Genomic DNA, 4938 nt, shown 5'->3' on the forward strand with positions numbered 1-4938 from the left:
TTTGCTTAGCTTTGCTGCTATTTAGCATACTGATGTACATGTGTGTGCTTCATGTCATTTCCGTTCTCTGTTTACTAAGTGCATGGTACGATTATAAGTGCATTCTCTTACACATAGCTGTAACTATATAGTGTCTACGGGTCATAACTTTGCCTATATCTAAACCGCATATTGTGTTAAAATATATATACACTTTTTACATACCCCTTGTTCACCCTGGTCTGGGGTTAGGTCCCAGCGATATCTTTTTCATACGCTGGCATAGTCCTATACAGCACTTGTGAACATTTTCATACGGTCTGATATTGGGCCTATTGTACCTTGTGTTGTGATTCCTTCGTGGCTTGTATTTGTCCAGGTATGGCACCGGCTATGTATTATTGAGCCTAGAATCACATTCTCACACTTATTGGGATAGGCTCCCATTGGAACACAGTATTCCATTGTCATCAGTATTTTTATTCCCTCCCTTTTTTGTGTCTTGTGGTGTCATGTTCATGATTTTTTTCACTTAGGTGTTTTTAAACGGGCACTCTATATGTTTTTTTTTTTTTGGAGATAATAAAAGTTAAGTTTTAGGTCCATTGCTATTCTACTACTCCCTGTAGTCACCACTAGGGGGAGCTCCATGGATTCAGATTTGTACATCGCCCCCTGAATGCCACAATCTGGCTCCCTGTAGTCACCACTAGGGGGAGCTCCATGCATTCAGATTTGTACAGCTTTCCCTGATTGCCACATTGTAGCTGCCTGTAGTCGCCACCAGGGGGAGCTCACTGCAGATTCTTTCTTATAACAAGGAGGTTATGATGGAAGATGGAGACTGATCAATGTATTTTTCAAATATAAAATGAAGCTGGAGTTCATCCCTTTTACTAAAGGAGAAATGTATTGGCCATAAAATTCCTGTTTACCTAAATTTGCTGTGTGGCAGTTCCTCTCCTATTGTGGCTCAGAGCTATTCATGGTAATTACGGTACTTAAAGGAGTTGTCCAGTGATATGGATAGGTGACCACTGATAACTTGTCCAACCGTGGGACGGGTGCTGATCGGCAGAACAGGGAGCTTTTATCCGTGTTTAGAATAGAGCAGCAATACCTATATTCAACCCCTGGTCCATTTATTCTTTGCTGGGATAAGCTGAGCGCAGCACTAATCGGGCATGCTCATTAACACAGGGAATGAGTGCAGCAGTATTCGGCATGCTCATATGGAAGTGGTGCAGCAGTGGTCGTGCATGTGCATTGTCATAGGGAAGGAGTGCAGCGGTAGTCGGGCATGCTCATATGGAATGAGTGCAGCAGTGGTCGGGCATGCGCATTGTCATATGGAATGAGTGCAGCAGTGGTCGTGCATTGTCATAGGGAAGGAGTGCAGCGGTAGTCGGGCATGCTCATATGGAATGAGTGCAGCAGTGGTCGGGCATGCGCATTGTCATATGGAAGGAGTGCAGCGGTGGTTGGGCATGCTCATTGTAATAGGGAATGAGTGCAGCAGTATTCGGCGTGCTGCAGTCGGCCAATGTGCAGGAAACAGTCAATGAGCCCAGAATTGTCTGAGCCCCTCGGTGCTGAGTTATGACCAGAGACCATAGGAACGTTCCGCTGAAGTTCGATGTGTGCGGTTCATAAACCTGCGGAGATGATGAGTATTAAACTCCATCACAACCAGCTCACTGGCTAATGCCAAGTTATCTCCTGCAGCCAGTAAAGCCCAATGGTACGTTTTTCATGTAAACCAGCTGCAAAAATGTATTTTTTCCATAAACAGCGCCGCTCCAACCCTCAGGTTGTATCTGGTATTACATCTTTGTTGAATTTACATAATTGGCGCCAAGCGGCGAGCAGACATTCTGAAAATGTCCTTCATTAACTGCAAGTGAGGCTGTAGGATTACTGTAGAGCTGGAGTGACGGAGGCTTCAGATCTATTCCATGTCCAATGCCACCAGTAGCCACAAGGGCACAATTAGGGTCCTGCTTTATCCAAAAAATAAAAACAAGATTAAAAGTCAATTAGTTTGATTAGCAATTAAAAAAATTTGCACGGCAGGTGAAGGATCCAGACACCTCAATCAACAAATGAAGAAAGTGAGACCGAGTCCTGGACGATCCGGGGACGGCGCAGCAGCGGTAAACAACGTGCGCAGAGACATTCACCAAGTAGTGTCGTCCTGTGAGCAAAAGAGTAAAAACCTCCAAGAAGAAAAAGGATCCAGCACAACGGTCCTATAACTCCTCCTGTCACATGGAAGCGGAAGGACGGCAGGGAGGGAAGAGAAGTCCGGGTTAAAAGACTATGGCTATGTGCACACGTATTCTGGTCTACTGTGGATTTTTCCGCAGCAGATTTGATAAATCCGCAGTGGCAAACCGCTGCGGATTTACACCTGCAGTTTTCTATTGGAGCAGATGTAACACCGCGGCGGAATGGAAATCGCTGCGTTTCTGCAGCATGTGCAGAGCCTTTTGTTTCCCATAGGTTTACATTGTACTGTAAACTCATGGGAAACCACTGCGGATCCGCAGCAAAATCTGCATCGTGTGCACATATCCTAAGGCTACTTTCACACATCTGGCTTTAGCCGTCAGGCTAAATCCGGCAAATTTTGGAAAGAAAAAAAAAAAACAACCCGGCAAAAGTTGCCGCCGGATCTGTTTTTTTTCCCCCTTATAGACTTGTATTCGCACAAGATGACCTTACGTTATGTCCGGTTTTCGCTGGATCTGGCAAAAATGTCAAATGTAGTTCCCAGCTGGCTTGTCAAGGTAAGGAGGCTTATTCGCCATGCAATGCTCCTCTGTGCATATTTAAATTCCAATTGCCTCTGAGAAAAAGAGGACTTAACTCTATAGCGCCACCTGTTGTCAAGGTAAGGATGCTACTACCAAGCCAGAGATGGTATGTCACTCTCCATAAGGAGAAACGATACCCCTTAGACCCCACTCCAGAGCCTCTCACCTAGCCAAATTAGTTCTCATGCTTCGCACTGACGAGGGCCAACAGCCCGAAACACCGTGTCTGCGAATTGAGATATTGATTTGGCTTTTATCCAAAGTCATATTGCACGACTCGTTAAAGGGTTGATTGTGACTTGTAGGATCGCTACTTCCAACAGGTGGCGCTATAGAGTTTAAGTCCTCTTTTTCTCTGAAGAGGCAATTTGCAAATGTAGTTTCCAGCATCTGGAAAAACCGTACACTAACTTTTTTTTTTTTTATCTCCGGCAAAAAAGCCGGAAGCGCCGACTTTATCCTAGAATGGGAGCCGGAAAATGACGGATTCCAGAGCCGGAAAAAAAAACAAACTTATCTGTCACATCAGTTTTTCACAATCTGCGACGGATGAGTTTTTTTTTTTTTTTGTTTTTTTTTTGTTTCTCAACATTTGACGGATTGAGACTGATGGCAAAAACCTGATGTGTGAAAGTAGCCTAACTCTAGAGAATCAGCACAGGATCAGTAATGTAATGTATGTACAGAGAGACTGCACCAGCAGAATAGTGAGTGCAGCTCTGGGGTATAATACAGGATGTAACTCAGGATCAGTAATGTAATGTATGTACACAGTGACTGCACCAGCAGAATAGTGAGTGCAGCTCTGGGGTATAATACAGAAGGTAACTCAGGATCAGTAATGTATGTACACAGTGACTACACCAGCAGAATAGTGAGTGCAGCTCTGGGGTATAATACAGAAGGTAACTCAGGATCAGTAATGTATGTACACAGTGACTACACCAGCAGAATAGTGAGTGCAGCTCTGGGGTATAATACAGGAGGTAACTCAGGATCAGTAATGTAATGTATGTACACAGTGACTGCACCAGCAGAATAGTGAGTGCAGCTCTGGGGTATAATACAGAAGGTAACTCAGGATCAGTAATGTATGTACACAGTGACTACACCAGCAGAATAGTGAGTGCAGCTCTGGGGTATAATACAGGAGGTAACTCAGGATCAGTAATGTAATGTATGTACACAGTGACTGCACCAGCAGAATAGTGAGTGCAGCTCTGGGGTATAATACAGGATGTAACTCAGGATCAGTAATGTATGTACACAGTGACTGCACCAGCAGAATAGTGAGTGCAGCTCTGGGGTATAATACAGGAGGTAACTCAGGATCAGTAATGTATTATACTGCACTCACTATTCTGCTGGTGCAGTCACTTTGTACATACGGCTACTTCACACTAGCGTCGAATTCGGCCCGTCGCATTGCGTCGGGCCGAGATTCCGACGCTAGCGTTTGATGCGCCGCACAACGGGTGCAGCGGATGCATTTCTCCGGCGCATCCGCTGCCCCATCGTGAGGTGCGGGGAGGTGGGGCAGAGTTCCGGCTACGCATGCGCGGTCGGAAAAAGCAGTCCGTCGGCAGCAAAAAACGTTACATTTAACGTTGTTTTGCTCCCGGCGGTCCGCCACAACACGGTGCAACAGTCGCACGACGGTTGCGACGTGTGTCAATACGTCACAATGCGTCGGTAATGTTACTCTATGGGGCAAACAACTTTGCAGGATGCGTTTTTTCCCCTAAACGATGCATTGCAACGTATTGAAAACAACGCAAGTGTGAAAGTAGCCTAAATTGAGCCCAAACATTCAACTAAAATGCACAGCACACCAAGACTGGACTAATTACGAAGAGCACAATGAAGTTTTCCTTGGTCCTCTGTACAGCCGCATTCCTGGGCAGATTCACAGACATGTTGCTGCCCACCCTCCAGGTATATTGGTGGTCTCTCAGATCGGCCTCGTCTGGGGTAAATGTCCCACATAATGGCGCCGTCTTGTGGTGACTTCTGGTATGACAGTACACAGTGCTCATATGTGTAAGGAGACATGTGAGGCAATACCCACTGGGGACACGAGGGGTTAATCGCAGCTCATCGATCGCCCGGCCCTGGAATCAGACACCTCTTACACATCCGGTGG

Source organism: Ranitomeya imitator, chromosome 5 (genome assembly GCF_032444005.1).
Source record: "Ranitomeya imitator isolate aRanImi1 chromosome 5, aRanImi1.pri, whole genome shotgun sequence".
Lineage (NCBI taxonomy): Eukaryota > Metazoa > Chordata > Amphibia > Anura > Dendrobatidae > Ranitomeya > Ranitomeya imitator.